This window comes from Ranitomeya imitator, chromosome 2, assembly GCF_032444005.1.
Source record: "Ranitomeya imitator isolate aRanImi1 chromosome 2, aRanImi1.pri, whole genome shotgun sequence".
Lineage (NCBI taxonomy): Eukaryota > Metazoa > Chordata > Amphibia > Anura > Dendrobatidae > Ranitomeya > Ranitomeya imitator.
This window is the reverse complement of record NC_091283.1, coordinates 202,697,302-202,712,904: the sequence shown is the minus strand read 5'-3', so window position 1 is coordinate 202,712,904 and position 15,603 is coordinate 202,697,302. Positions and strand designations below refer to the sequence as shown.

At 45.0% G+C, this 15,603-nt stretch overlaps 1 protein-coding gene across 2 annotated transcripts in view; it reads right to left on the bottom strand.

Moving 5' to 3' along the window:
- The window catches only part of MAPKAP1 (MAPK associated protein 1), a 185,886-nt gene that overhangs the window by 63,224 nt on the left and 107,059 nt on the right, over window positions 1–15,603 (bottom strand). The gene's annotated exons all lie outside the window — the stretch shown is intronic.

Genomic DNA, 15,603 nt, shown 5'->3' with positions numbered 1-15,603 from the left:
AAGAGAGGAAGTAGCTGGGTAGAAAAGCAAAATGAGCAATTGTAAGTACACAGTGCTGTAGAATATGATTGTAATATATTAAGAGGCTAAAAATATTGGTGGGAGGAGAAGGTGTGCTTCTTTAAATCAGATTTTTATGTTAAAGGTATTTTTTAACTGGTAATTATTTTGTGATGGCGCCTTTCCACTAAATGGGATATAATCATTATATAGTTTAAAGGTACCGTCACACTGAATGATATCGCTAGCGATCCGTGACGTTGCAGCGTCCTGGCTAGAGATATCGTTGAGTTTGACACGCAGCAGCGATCAGGATCCTGCTGTGCCATCGTTGGTCGGAGCAGAAAGTCCAGAACTTTATTTCGTCGCTGGACCTCCCACAGACATCGCTGAATCGGCGTGTGTGACGCCGATTCAGCGATGTCTTCACTCGTAACCAGGGTAAACATCGGGTTACTAAGCGCAGGGCCGCGCTTAGCAACCCGATGTTTACCCTGGTTACCAGTGTAAATGTAAAAAAAAAATAAACACTACATACTTACATTCCGGTGTCTGTCCCCCGGCGCTGTGCTTTCCTGCACTGGCTGTGAGCGCCGGCTGGCCGTAAAGCACAGCGGTGACGTCACCGCTCTGCTTTACGGCTGGCCGGCGCTGACAGTGCAGGAAAGCACAGCGCCGGGGGACAGACACCGGAATGTAAGTATGTAGTGTTTGTTTTTTTTTTTACGTTTCCGCTGGTAACCAGGGTAAACATCGGGTTACTAAGAGCGCCCTGCGCTTAGTAACCCGATGTTTACCCTGGTTACCAGGGGACCGGCATCGTTGGTCGCTGGAGAGCTGTCTGTGTGACAGCTCTCCAGCGACCACACAGCGACGCTGCAGCAATCGGGATCGCTGTCTAGATCGCTGCAGCGTCGCTAAATGTGACGGTAACCTTAAGTCAAGGAGTTGTCTAATCAGGGACATCTACGATAGAGTATGCAAATCTTTGAAAAAACAAAATATATATCTATATATATATATATTGCAGGGGTTGTACTCGCTCGGATGTATAGGAGGAAACAGGAGGCACATTCTCTTCAGCGTTCATGTAGGTTTATTCACTCCATAAACCATTTAAGTCAGCAACACCAGGGTAAACAGTCTTACATCAGACGGAAAAGTCCTCAGTGTCCATAGTAGAGCTCCGCTCTCTCTCAGACCTGTAAGCATTCAGGCTGTGCCATGTCCAGCACGTAGGCTCTCCAGCCTAAAGATGGTCTCTGTGTGTTGTTCAGGATGCCTCTCCCCACGTGGAACTGTCCAACACACAGGCCACTCTGCAGTGTCCGGCCAGGACACATGGAAGTGTGTCCACTCTGACAGACTTCCAAAACACTCTCTTCTATGTGCCACACACACACACACACACCTCTTTACATAGGTGTAACCACACCCAGGAACCCATCACATGATTAGACATGTCGTTCTGACATCACCACAGGTCCTGAAACAAACATAGATAGGCACGGTTATGCCCCTTACCCAGGGGTGAGGTATATGGGTAGCCAGACCCTCCCATCTCTCATAGCTACCCGTAACCCGGACCCAAATACCCTAAACAATTTCTTATTGCTTTATGTGCATTACAGAAAACACTCCGGGTCACATCACAGCGACAAGCCTTCTCTGTGATACATACCTCCCGTCGACTATCCAACCTTTAGCCACGTTACAATATTTACACACATGCAGCAGAGAGCCATGATTCTAGGAGGTAGATGTGGGTCTTAGATCTTTCCTGACCTACCCTAATTTTTTCACTGATAAAAAATGCATTGTTACATGGATAGCTACACCAAACGTGCATAGGCTGATGGTGGTCAGAAGGGAGGTTTGGGTTTAGTTTCCAATGACATTATACACTGTGAAAACATGATTTCATTACACTGCTACAAAGGTTGTGTCTTGGGTGGGCTAGTGATCGAAACCTTCATGTCTTCGGTAAATTGCCTCAACAATGGCACCCGGAGGTGCAAGGTCCAGGCTGGATAAACAAGTCTGTTAGCAATTATGGCAGAGATTATCCCAAGGAAGGTGACGGGCACAAGGGGGCATTCTTTGCGTCTGGAGGAGAGAAGGTTTTTCCACCAACATAGAAGAGGATTCTTTACTGTTAGGGCAGTGAGAATCTGGAATTGCTTGCCTGAGGAGGTGGTGATGGCGAACTCAGTCGAGGGGTTCAAGAGAGGCCTGGATGTCTTCCTGGAGCAGAACAATATTGTATCATACAATTATTAGGTTCTGTAGAAGGACGTAGACCTGGGTATTTATTATGATGGAATATAGGCTGAACTGGATGGACAAATGTCTTTTTTCGGCCTTACTAACTATGTTACTATGTTACTATGTCAGCCAGTGAAAACACAAATCTAATGATTGTATCAAATATCACATGTTACACTTCAATAAAAGAGAACTAGAAGTGCCAGCCTTGCATGCCGCAGCCAACACCACTTACAGTTACGCAGAAAAGCTCATGTTTTTTCTATAGGTTGTCACTATATTTTTCCGCTTACCTAAACGAATACGATTTGAGGCCCAAATAGTACAGGGTCACACAGCTGACTAATGTCATCAAATCTCCAAATGTTCCTGCCCATGGAAATGTTCCTGTAATCACAACACTGTGGCTTTACTGCAACTGATTAATGTGTTACTTTATTATATTTGCTTTTATTCCAGGCTGATATAGATCAGGCACTCCATTGTTTTCTGCCTTTCTCACTCTGTAAATTATGTAGACACAGATAGTACCACCTTCTAGTCTCTTTCTGTAAATTATGCAGACACAGATAGTATCTAGTCTGTCTCTGCAAATTATGTAGACACAGATAGTACTACCTTGTAGTCTCTTTCTGTAAATTATGTAGACACAGATAGTATTCTAGTCTCTCTCTAAATTATGTAGACACAGATAGTACTACCTTCTAGTCTCTTTCTGTAAATTATGTAGACACAGATAGTATCTAGTCTCTCTCTGCAAATTATGTAGACACAGATAGTACTGCCTTGTAGTCTTTCTGTAAATTATGCAGACATCGATAGTACTACCTTCCAGTCTTGCTCTGTACATTACGTAGACACAGATAGTACTACTTTCCAGTCTTTATCTGTAAATTATGTTAACAAAGATAGTACTACCTTCTAGTCTTTCTGTAATTATGTAGACACAGATAGTATCTAGTCTCTCTGCAAGTTATGTTGACACAGATAGTACTACTGTAGTGAAATATGTGTAAATATATATATGTGTGCAGTGAACTATGTATAGGTTTATTGTGCAATTGGTAATAATTTAACATCTGTCCTGAAGGCTGCAGGTTTCAACCAGGTGTTAATATGTATTTTCCTGAGACAGCAGACTTCTGCCTCCAATCTCACCAGGGGGTCGTGCGGAGAACCAAGAAGAAAGGGCACATTTGACACCTGAGGGGCTGGTCTAGAAATCTGACCTCCAGGGTGACTCTATAAATTTGGCTTGTACACATTCAAAATTGTTCACATGTGAGGTCAGCCTAGGAAGCTGATGTGATCCAGTCGATATTCACCCCCCCCTTAGGTAGCAGAAGCAGACTACAAGTTATTTATTTCTGCAAGTTTTCTCCTGTTTATTTTATACTGTTTTTGCATAGTTGTATGTCTTTTTATTACAATATTTTTGCACCTTTTTCTTTACTGTGAGCAATGAACCTTTTTGTACAAAAGCATAAAACTTTAACCATTGAACCTTGTATGTGTGTGAGCCTTATGAGTGGTAGACAGTATTAGTAATATTTCCAGGACTCTGTTGTGAATTCTGTGGCTGAATTCACTCCTGTGGTTACAAGTGGTACTGCAGCTTCTGAGCTTCCTCCCTCAGGTGTTCTGGTGAGCTCGTTAACTGCTTCATTACTTAACTCCGCCTGATGCTGCTATCCTTGCTCCTTGTCAATGTTTCAGTGTTGGATCTGAGCTTCTCCTGATTGTTCCTGTGACCTGCTGCTCTGTATAGCTAAGTGCTTTTGCTTTTTTGTTGCTTTTTTTTTCTGTCCAGCTTGTCTTTTGTTTTGCTGGAAGCTCTGAGACGCAAAGGGTGTACCGCCGTGCCGTTAGTTCGGCATGGTGGGTTTTTTTTTGCCCCCTTTGCGTGGTTTTGCTTTAGGGTTTTTTGTAGACTGCAAAGTTCGCTTTACTGTCCTCGCTCTGTCCTAGAATATCGGGCCCCACTTTGCTGAATCTATTTCATCCCTACGTTTTGTCTTTTCATCTTACTCACAGTCATTATATGTGGGGGGCTGCCTTTTCCTTTGGGGAATTTCTCTGGGGCAAGTCAGGCCTATTTTTCTATCTTCAGGCTAGCTAGTTTCTTAGGCTGTGCCGAGTTGCCTAGGTAGTTGTTAGGCGCAATCCACAGCCGCTTTTAGTTGTGTTTAGGATAGGATCAGGTGTGCAGTCTACAGAGTTTCCACGTCTCAGAGCTCGTTCTTGTATTTTTGGGTATTTGTCAGATCACTGTGTGCGCTCTGATCGCTAAGCACACTGTGTTTCTGGATTGCCTTCATAACACCTGTCATTAGCAAACATAACAGTACAAGGAGCCCGACTAATGATTCTCAATAGAGGGAAAGAAAAAGTTCTGACATCATTTTTTTTTTTTTTTTTTTTTCTGCTCTGTGTTCACTTTTTTTTTTTTTCCCCTAGACATTTGGGTGATTCTGGACACAGGTGTGGACATGGATATTCAGGGTCTGTGCTCTTCAATGGATAATCTCGTTATAAATGTACAAAAAATTCAAGATACTATTGATCAGAAATCTATGTTAGAACCAAGAATTCCTATTCCTGATTTGTTTTTTGGAGATAGAACTAAGTTTCTAAGTTTCAAAAATAATTGTAAGCTATTTCTGGCCTTGAAACCTCATTCTTCTGGTAATCCTATTCAACAGGTTTTGATTATTATTTCTTTTTTGCGCGGCGACCCTCAAGACTGGGCATTTTCTCTTGCGCCAGGAGACCCTGCATTGAGTAGTGTCGATGCGTTTTTCCTGGCGCTCGGATTGCTGTACGATGAGCCTAATTCAGTGGATCAAGCTGAGAAAAATTTGCTGGCTTTGTGCCAGGGTCAGGATGATATAGAAGTATATTGTCAGAAATTTAGGAAATGGTCAGTACTCACTCAGTGGAATGAATCTGCGCTGGCAGCTTTGTTCAGAAAGGGTCTCTCTGAGGCTCTTAAGGATGTCATGGTGGGATTTCCTATGCCTGCTGGTTTGAATGAGTCTTTGTCTTTGGCCATTCAGATCGGTCGACGCTTGCGCGAGCGTAAATCTGTGCACCATTTGGCGGTACTGCCTGAGGTTAAACCTGAGCCTATGCAGTGCGATAGGACTATGACTAGAGTTGAACGGCAGGAATACAGACGTCTGAATGGTCTGTGTTTCTACTGTGGTGATTCCACTCATGCTATTTCTGATTGTCCTAAGCGCACTAAGCGGTCCGCTAGGTCTGCCGTCATTGGTACTGTACAGTCCAAATTCCTTCTGTCCATTACCTTGATATGCTCTTTGTCGTCGTTTTCTGTCATGGCGTTTGTGGATTCGGGCGCTGCCCTGAATCTGATGGATTTGGATTATGCTAAACGTTGTGGGTTTTTCTTGGAGCCTTTGCGGTGTCCTATTCCATTGAGAGGAATTGATGCTACACCTTTGGCCAAGAATAAACCTCAATACTGGGCCCAGCTGACCATGTGCATGGCTCCTGCACATCAGGAAGTTATTCGCTTTCTGGTGTTGCATAATCTGCATGATGTGGTCGTGTTGGGGTTGCCATGGCTACAAACCCATAATCCAGTATTGGATTGGAATTCCATGTCGGTATCCAGCTGGGGTTGTCAGGGGGTACATGGTGATGTTCCATTTTTGTCGATTTCGTCATCCACCCCTTCTGAGGTCCCAGAGTTCTTGTCTGATTATCAGGATGTATTTGAAGAGCCCAAGTCCGATGCTCTACCTCCGCATAGGGATTGTGATTGTGCTATCAATTTGATTCCTGGTAGTAAATTCCCTAAAGGTCGATTATTTAATTTATCCGTGCCCGAACACGCCGCTATGCGCAGTTATGTGAAGGAATCCCTGGAGAAGGGACATATTCGCCCATCGTCATCACCACTGGGAGCAGGGTTCTTCTTTGTAGCCAAGAAGGATGGTTCGCTGAGACCGTGTATTGATTACCGCCTTCTTAATAAGATCACTGTTAAATTTCAGTATCCCTTGCCATTGTTATCTGACTTGTTTGCTCGGATTAAGGGGGCTAGTTGGTTCACTAAGATAGATCTTCGTGGTGCGTATAATCTGGTGAGAATCAGGCAAGGAGATGAATGGAAAACTGCATTCAATACGCCCGAGGGTCATTTTGAGTATCTAGTGATGCCGTTCGGACTTGCCAATGCTCCATCTGTGTTTCAGTCTTTTATGCATGACATCTTCCGTGAGTATCTGGATAAATTCCTGATTGTTTACTTGGATGACATTTTGATCTTCTCAGATGATTGGGAGTCTCATGTGAAGCAGGTCAGAATGGTTTTTCAGGTCCTGCGTGCTAACTCTTTGTTTGTGAAGGGATCAAAGTGTCTCTTCGGTGTGCAGAAAGTTTCATTTTTGGGGGTCATCTTTACCCCTTCTACTATCGAGATGGATCCAGTTAAGGTCCAAGCCATCCAGGATTGGATTCAGCCGACATCTCTGAAAAGTCTGCAAAAGTTCCTGGGCTTTGCTAATTTTTATCGTCGCTTCATCTGTAATTTTTCTAGCATTGCCAAACCATTGACCGATTTGACCAAGAAGGGTGCTGATTTGGTTAATTGGTCTTCTGCTGCTGTGGAAGCTTTTCAGGAGTTGAAGCGTCGTTTTTGTTCTGCCCCTGTGTTGTGTCAGCCAGATGTTTCTCTTCCGTTCCAGGTCGAGGTTGATGCTTCTGAGATTGGAGCAGGGGCGGTTTTGTCACAGAGAGGTTCTGATTGCTCAGTGATGAAACCATGTGCTTTCTTTTCCAGGAAGTTTTCGGCCGCTGAGCGTAATTATGATGTGGGCAATCGAGAGTTGCTGGCCATGAAGTGGGCATTCGAGGAGTGGCGTCATTGGCTTGAAGGAGCTAAGCATCGCGTGGTGGTATTGACTGATCATAAGAACTTGACTTATCTCGAGTCTGCCAAGCGCTTGAATCCTAGACAGGCCCGTTGGTCGTTATTTTTTGCCCGCTTCGACTTTGTGATTTCGTACCTTCCGGGCTCTAAAAATGTGAAGGCGGATGCTCTGTCTAGGAGTTTTGTGCCCGACTCTCCGGGTTTATCTGAGCCAGCGGGTATCCTCAAGGAAGGAGTCATTGTGTCTGCCATCTCCCCTGATTTGCGGCGGGTGCTGCAAAAATTTCAGGCGAATAAACCTGATCGTTGTCCAGCAGAGAAACTGTTCGTCCCTGATAGGTGGACTAATAAACTTATCTCTGAACTTCATTGTTCGGTGTTGGCTGGTCATCCTGGAATCTTTGGTACCAGAGAGTTAGTGGCTAGATCCTTCTGGTGGCCATCTCTGTCACGGGATGTACGTACTTTTGTGCAGTCCTGTGGGATTTGTGCTAGGGCTAAGCCCTGCTGTTCTCGTGCCAGTGGGTTGCTTTTGCCCTTGCCGGTCCCAAAGAGGCCTTGGACACATATTTCGATGGATTTCATTTCTGACCTTCCCGTTTCTCAAAAGATGTCAGTCATTTGGGTGGTCTGTGATCGCTTTTCTAAAATGGTCCATCTGGTGCCCTTGGCTAAATTGCCTTCCTCCTCTGATTTGGTACCTTTGTTCTTTCAGCATGTGGTTCGGTTGCATGGCATTCCTGAGAATATTGTTTCTGACAGAGGTTCCCAGTTTGTTTCAAGGTTTTGGCGAGCCTTTTGTGGTAGGATGGGCATTGACCTATCCTTTTCCTCGGCTTTCCATCCTCAGACTAATGGCCAGACCGAACGAACCAATCAGACCTTGGAAACATATCTGAGATGTTTTGTTTCTGCAGACCAGGATGATTGGGTGTCCTTTTTGCCGTTGGCTGAGTTCGCCCTTAATAATCGGGCCAGCTCGGCTACCTTGGTTTCTCCATTTTTTTGCAATTCTGGGTTCCATCCTCGTTTCTCTTCAGGACAGGTTGAGTCTTCGGACTGTCCTGGTGTGGATTCTGTGGTGGATAGGTTGCAGCAGATCTGGACTCAGGTAGTGGACAATTTGATCTTGTCCCAGGAGAAAGCTCAACTTTTCGCTAATCGCAGACGCCGTGTGGGTCCCCGACTTCGTGTTGGGGATCTGGTTTGGTTGTCTTCTCGTCATATTCCTATGAAGGTTTCCTCTCCTAAATTTAAACCTCGTTTTATTGGTCCGTATAGGATTTCTGAGGTTCTCAATCCTGTGTCTTTTCGTTTGACCCTCCCAGACTCCTTTTCCATACATAATGTATTCCATAGGTCGTTGCTGCGGAGATACGTGGCACCTATGGTTCCATCTGTTGAGCCTCCTGCCCCGGTTTTGGTGGAGGGGGAATTGGAGTATATTGTGGAGAAGATTTTGGATTCTCGTGTTTCTAGACGGAAACTCCAGTATCTGGTTAAGTGGAAGGGTTATGCTCAGGAAGATAATTCCTGGGTTTTTGCCTCTGATGTTCATGCTTCCGATCTTGTTCGTGCCTTTCATGCGGCTCATCCTGGTCGGCCTGGGGGCTCTGGTGAGGGTTCGGTGACCCCTCCTCAAGGGGGGGTACTGTTGTGAATTCTGTGGCTGAATTCACTCCTGTGGTCACAAGTGGTACTGCAGCTTCTGAGCTTCCTCCCTCAGGTGTTCTGGTGAGCTCGTTAACTGCTTCATTACTTAACTCCGCCTGATGCTGCTATCCTTGCTCCTTGTCAATGTTTCAGTGTTGGATCTGAGCTTCTCCTGATTGTTCCTGTGACCTGCTGCTCTGTATAGCTAAGTGCTTTTTGCTTTTTTGTTGCTTTTTTTTTCTGTCCAGCTTGTCTTTTGTTTTGCTGGAAGCTCTGAGACGCAAAGGGTGTACCGCCGTGCCGTTAGTTCGGCACGGTGGGTTTTTTTTTGCCCCCTTTGCGTGGTTTTGCTTTAGGGTTTTTTGTAGACTGCAAAGTTCGCTTTACTGTCCTCGCTCTGTCCTAGAATATCGGGCCCCACTTTGCTGAATCTATTTCATCCCTACGTTTTGTCTTTTCATCTTACTCACAGTCATTATATGCGGGGGGCTGCCTTTTCCTTTGGGGAATTTCTCTGGGGCAAGTCAGGCCTATTTTTCTATCTTCAGGCTAGCTAGTTTCTTAGGCTGTGCCGAGTTGCCTAGGTAGTTGTTAGGCGCAATCCACAGCCGCTTTTAGTTGTGTTTAGGATAGGATCAGGTGTGCAGTCTACAGAGTTTCCACGTCTCAGAGCTCGTTCTTGTATTTTTGGGTATTTGTCAGATCACTGTATGCGCTCTGATCGCTAAGCACACTGTGTTTCTGGATTGCCTTCATAACACCTGTCATTAGCAAACATAACAGTACAAGGAGCCCGACTAATGATTCTCAATAGAGGGAAAGAAAAAGTTCTGACATCATTTTTTTTTTTCTGCTCTGTGTTCACTTTTTTTTTTTTCCCCTAGACATTTGGGTGATTCTGGACACAGGTGTGGACATGGATATTCAGGGTCTGTGCTCTTCAATGGATAATCTCGTTATAAATGTACAAAAAATTCAAGATACTATTGATCAGAAATCTATGTTAGAACCAAGAATTCCTATTCCTGATTTGTTTTTTGGAGATAGAACTAAGTTTCTAAGTTTCAAAAATAATTGTAAGCTATTTCTGGCCTTGAAACCTCATTCTTCTGGTAATCCTATTCAACAGGTTTTGATTATTATTTCTTTTTTGCGCGGCGACCCTCAAGACTGGGCATTTTCTCTTGCGCCAGGAGACCCTGCATTGAGTAGTGTCGATGCGTTTTTCCTGGCGCTCGGATTGCTGTACGATGAGCCTAATTCAGTGGATCAAGCTGAGAAAAATTTGCTGGCTTTGTGCCAGGGTCAGGATGATATAGAAGTATATTGTCAGAAATTTAGGAAATGGTCAGTACTCACTCAGTGGAATGAATCTGCGCTGGCAGCTTTGTTCAGAAAGGGTCTCTCTGAGGCTCTTAAGGATGTCATGGTGGGATTTCCTATGCCTGCTGGTTTGAATGAGTCTTTGTCTTTGGCCATTCAGATCGGTCGACGCTTGCGCGAGCGTAAATCTGTGCACCATTTGGCGGTACTGCCTGAGGTTAAACCTGAGCCTATGCAGTGCGATAGGACTATGACTAGAGTTGAACGGCAGGAATACAGACGTCTGAATGGTCTGTGTTTCTACTGTGGTGATTCCACTCATGCTATTTCTGATTGTCCTAAGCGCACTAAGCGGTCCGCTAGGTCTGCCGTCATTGGTACTGTACAGTCCAAATTCCTTCTGTCCATTACCTTGATATGCTCTTTGTCGTCGTTTTCTGTCATGGCGTTTGTGGATTCGGGCGCTGCCCTGAATCTGATGGATTTGGATTATGCTAAACGTTGTGGGTTTTTCTTGGAGCCTTTGCGGTGTCCTATTCCATTGAGAGGAATTGATGCTACACCTTTGGCCAAGAATAAACCTCAATACTGGGCCCAGCTGACCATGTGCATGGCTCCTGCACATCAGGAAGTTATTCGCTTTCTGGTGTTGCATAATCTGCATGATGTGGTCGTGTTGGGGTTGCCATGGCTACAAACCCATAATCCAGTATTGGATTGGAATTCCATGTCGGTATCCAGCTGGCGTTGTCAGGGGGTACATGGTGATGTTCCATTTTTGTCGATTTCGTCATCCACCCCTTCTGAGGTCCCAGAGTTCTTGTCTGATTATCAGGATGTATTTGAAGAGCCCAAGTCCGATGCTCTACCTCCGCATAGGGATTGTGATTGTGCTATCAATTTGATTCCTGGTAGTAAATTCCCTAAAGGTCGATTATTTAATTTATCCGTGCCCGAACACGCCGCTATGCGCAGTTATGTGAAGGAATCCCTGGAGAAGGGACATATTCGCCCATCGTCATCACCACTGGGAGCAGGGTTCTTCTTTGTAGCCAAGAAGGATGGTTCGCTGAGACCGTGTATTGATTACCGCCTTCTTAATAAGATCACTGTTAAATTTCAGTATCCCTTGCCATTGTTATCTGACTTGTTTGCTCGGATTAAGGGGGCTAGTTGGTTCACTAAGATAGATCTTCGTGGTGCGTATAATCTGGTGAGAATCAGGCAAGGAGATGAATGGAAAACTGCATTCAATACGCCCGAGGGTCATTTTGAGTATCTAGTGATGCCGTTCGGACTTGCCAATGCTCCATCTGTGTTTCAGTCTTTTATGCATGACATCTTCCGTGAGTATCTGGATAAATTCCTGATTGTTTACTTGGATGACATTTTGATCTTCTCAGATGATTGGGAGTCTCATGTGAAGCAGGTCAGAATGGTTTTTCAGGTCCTGCGTGCTAACTCTTTGTTTGTGAAGGGATCAAAGTGTCTCTTCGGTGTGCAGAAAGTTTCATTTTTGGGGGTCATCTTTACCCCTTCTACTATCGAGATGGATCCAGTTAAGGTCCAAGCCATCCAGGATTGGATTCAGCCGACATCTCTGAAAAGTCTGCAAAAGTTCCTGGGCTTTGCTAATTTTTATCGTCGCTTCATCTGTAATTTTTCTAGCATTGCCAAACCATTGACCGATTTGACCAAGAAGGGTGCTGATTTGGTTAATTGGTCTTCTGCTGCTGTGGAAGCTTTTCAGGAGTTGAAGCGTCGTTTTTGTTCTGCCCCTGTGTTGTGTCAGCCAGATGTTTCTCTTCCGTTCCAGGTCGAGGTTGATGCTTCTGAGATTGGAGCAGGGGCGGTTTTGTCACAGAGAGGTTCTGATTGCTCAGTGATGAAACCATGTGCTTTCTTTTCCAGGAAGTTTTCGGCCGCTGAGCGTAATTATGATGTGGGCAATCGAGAGTTGCTGGCCATGAAGTGGGCATTCGAGGAGTGGCGTCATTGGCTTGAAGGAGCTAAGCATCGCGTGGTGGTATTGACTGATCATAAGAACTTGACTTATCTCGAGTCTGCCAAGCGCTTGAATCCTAGACAGGCCCGTTGGTCGTTATTTTTTGCCCGCTTCGACTTTGTGATTTCGTACCTTCCGGGCTCTAAAAATGTGAAGGCGGATGCTCTGTCTAGGAGTTTTGTGCCCGACTCTCCGGGTTTATCTGAGCCAGCGGGTATCCTCAAGGAAGGAGTCATTGTGTCTGCCATCTCCCCTGATTTGCGGCGGGTGCTGCAAAAATTTCAGGCGAATAAACCTGATCGTTGTCCAGCAGAGAAACTGTTCGTCCCTGATAGGTGGACTAATAAACTTATCTCTGAACTTCATTGTTCGGTGTTGGCTGGTCATCCTGGAATCTTTGGTACCAGAGAGTTAGTGGCTAGATCCTTCTGGTGGCCATCTCTGTCACGGGATGTACGTACTTTTGTGCAGTCCTGTGGGATTTGTGCTAGGGCTAAGCCCTGCTGTTCTCGTGCCAGTGGGTTGCTTTTGCCCTTGCCGGTCCCAAAGAGGCCTTGGACACATATTTCGATGGATTTCATTTCTGACCTTCCCGTTTCTCAAAAGATGTCAGTCATTTGGGTGGTCTGTGATCGCTTTTCTAAAATGGTCCATCTGGTGCCCTTGGCTAAATTGCCTTCCTCCTCTGATTTGGTACCTTTGTTCTTTCAGCATGTGGTTCGGTTGCATGGCATTCCTGAGAATATTGTTTCTGACAGAGGTTCCCAGTTTGTTTCAAGGTTTTGGCGAGCCTTTTGTGGTAGGATGGGCATTGACCTATCCTTTTCCTCGGCTTTCCATCCTCAGACTAATGGCCAGACCGAACGAACCAATCAGACCTTGGAAACATATCTGAGATGTTTTGTTTCTGCAGACCAGGATGATTGGGTGTCCTTTTTGCCGTTGGCTGAGTTCGCCCTTAATAATCGGGCCAGCTCGGCTACCTTGGTTTCTCCATTTTTTTGCAATTCTGGGTTCCATCCTCGTTTCTCTTCAGGACAGGTTGAGTCTTCGGACTGTCCTGGTGTGGATTCTGTGGTGGATAGGTTGCAGCAGATCTGGACTCAGGTAGTGGACAATTTGATCTTGTCCCAGGAGAAAGCTCAACTTTTCGCTAATCGCAGACGCCGTGTGGGTCCCCGACTTCGTGTTGGGGATCTGGTTTGGTTGTCTTCTCGTCATATTCCTATGAAGGTTTCCTCTCCTAAATTTAAACCTCGTTTTATTGGTCCGTATAGGATTTCTGAGGTTCTCAATCCTGTGTCTTTTCGTTTGACCCTCCCAGACTCCTTTTCCATACATAATGTATTCCATAGGTCGTTGCTGCGGAGATACGTGGCACCTATGGTTCCATCTGTTGAGCCTCCTGCCCCGGTTTTGGTGGAGGGGGAATTGGAGTATATTGTGGAGAAGATTTTGGATTCTCGTGTTTCTAGACGGAAACTCCAGTATCTGGTTAAGTGGAAGGGTTATGCTCAGGAAGATAATTCCTGGGTTTTTGCCTCTGATGTTCATGCTTCCGATCTTGTTCGTGCCTTTCATGCGGCTCATCCTGGTCGGCCTGGGGGCTCTGGTGAGGGTTCGGTGACCCCTCCTCAAGGGGGGGTACTGTTGTGAATTCTGTGGCTGAATTCACTCCTGTGGTCACAAGTGGTACTGCAGCTTCTGAGCTTCCTCCCTCAGGTGTTCTGGTGAGCTCGTTAACTGCTTCATTACTTAACTCCGCCTGATGCTGCTATCCTTGCTCCTTGTCAATGTTTCAGTGTTGGATCTGAGCTTCTCCTGATTGTTCCTGTGACCTGCTGCTCTGTATAGCTAAGTGCTTTTTGCTTTTTTGTTGCTTTTTTTTTCTGTCCAGCTTGTCTTTTGTTTTGCTGGAAGCTCTGAGACGCAAAGGGTGTACCGCCGTGCCGTTAGTTCGGCACGGTGGGTTTTTTTTTGCCCCCTTTGCGTGGTTTTGCTTTAGGGTTTTTTGTAGACTGCAAAGTTCGCTTTACTGTCCTCGCTCTGTCCTAGAATATCGGGCCCCACTTTGCTGAATCTATTTCATCCCTACGTTTTGTCTTTTCATCTTACTCACAGTCATTATATGCGGGGGGCTGCCTTTTCCTTTGGGGAATTTCTCTGGGGCAAGTCAGGCCTATTTTTCTATCTTCAGGCTAGCTAGTTTCTTAGGCTGTGCCGAGTTGCCTAGGTAGTTGTTAGGCGCAATCCACAGCCGCTTTTAGTTGTGTTTAGGATAGGATCAGGTGTGCAGTCTACAGAGTTTCCACGTCTCAGAGCTCGTTCTTGTATTTTTGGGTATTTGTCAGATCACTGTGTGCGCTCTGATCGCTAAGCACACTGTGTTTCTGGATTGCCTTCATAACACCTGTCATTAGCAAACATAACAGGACTCATCGCCCGTGTATTCGGTGAGTGGTGGCAGCGTGTATGAGCGGGGTGTGTGGCCTGGGTCGGTGTGTGATTTATGCTCCCACTACAGCATAGGACAGAGGTTGAATGCTGGACTGAGAGTGGGGAGATAGATTAACCCTTGCAGGCACAAGCCCAAGTCACATGCTGAGAGCGGGCACGTGACGAATTAGTGACAGCACGGAGAGGGATACGTGACAACTACCTTGTAGTCTCTTTCTGTAAAATGTGTAGACACAGATAGTACTACCTTCTAGTCTCTATGTAAATTATGTAGACACAGATAGTACTACCTTCTAGTCTCTTTCTGTAAATTATGTAGACACAGATAGTACTACCTTCTAGTCTCTTTCTGTAAATTATGTAGACACAGATAGTACTACCTTCCAGTCTTGCTCTGTACATTATGTAGACACAGATAGTACTACCTTCCAGTCTTTCTCTGTAAATTATGCAGACAAAGATAGTATTACCTTCCAGTCTCTGTGTAAATTATGAAGTTACAGACAGTACTACCTTCCAGTCTCTCTCTGTAAATTGTGAAGTTACAGACAGTACTACCTTCCAGTCTCTCTCTCTCTAAATTATGTAGACAAACATAATATTTCCATCCAGTCTCTCTGAAAACTATGCAGACACAGACAGTTCTACCTTCTAGTCTCTCTCTGTAGACACAGACAGCTTTTTTCTGTAAATTATGTAGATGTCGCCTGTCTATTTCTGTAAATTACGCATTTGCAAATAACAAGGCTTCTCTGTGTTTCTGTAAATGTTGTGATTGCAGATTGCCTTTTTAGCTCAGTAAATACTATAGAGGCAGATAGTACTGCGTTGTTGTCTCTCCCCATAAATGATGAAGGGAAATGAACACTTTTTACCTATATGTCATGTCATGTTGAAAAAAAGAACCTGACAGAGAAGCCAGGGAGAACAATAGTGCGGGCAGAGAGAAGGAGACAACAGAGACTGCACATTACTATAAAGCCTATCTGAAACCTAGATGTAA